Source organism: Mastomys coucha, unplaced genomic scaffold (genome assembly GCF_008632895.1).
Source record: "Mastomys coucha isolate ucsf_1 unplaced genomic scaffold, UCSF_Mcou_1 pScaffold9, whole genome shotgun sequence".
Taxonomy (NCBI): domain Eukaryota; kingdom Metazoa; phylum Chordata; class Mammalia; order Rodentia; family Muridae; genus Mastomys; species Mastomys coucha.
This window is the reverse complement of record NW_022196915.1, coordinates 48037041-48037485: the sequence shown is the minus strand read 5'-3', so window position 1 is coordinate 48037485 and position 445 is coordinate 48037041.

Here is a 445-nt window from a genome sequence, read left to right as displayed (position 1 = left end):
ACAGGGGCTGTCCCTGCCGTCCCTGCTGTCCCCTAGCTCTGTGCCTGTGGACAAAGCCTCTGGCTCCTGAGCATTGCTTTCCCGATTGGGGAAATGAGGCCAGGGATATCCCTCTGAGGCTCGTGAGAGAGTAGACATGGAATGCCCGAGTGTGGTGTGTGAGAAAGAAATGCCGGGGTTTTGTAAAAAGTATTACTTCCCAAGAGGCACTTGTGGTTTTGTGGACACAGAGTCCAGTTAAGGAAGAGATCTCATATGGCGCATTTCAAGTCTGACTGGAGAGAGGAAGGCTCGGAAGGGCAATTCGCCTTTCTATGGCATTTGATTGTAGCTAGTGGGCAGCTGTCAGTCAGTGGGGGGGAAAGGAGTTTTTCCTTGTTTGTTTTTGTTTTTGTTTTTTCTTTTTGATGGGTGGTGGAGGCGAGTGTGGTGGTGGTGGTGGTGA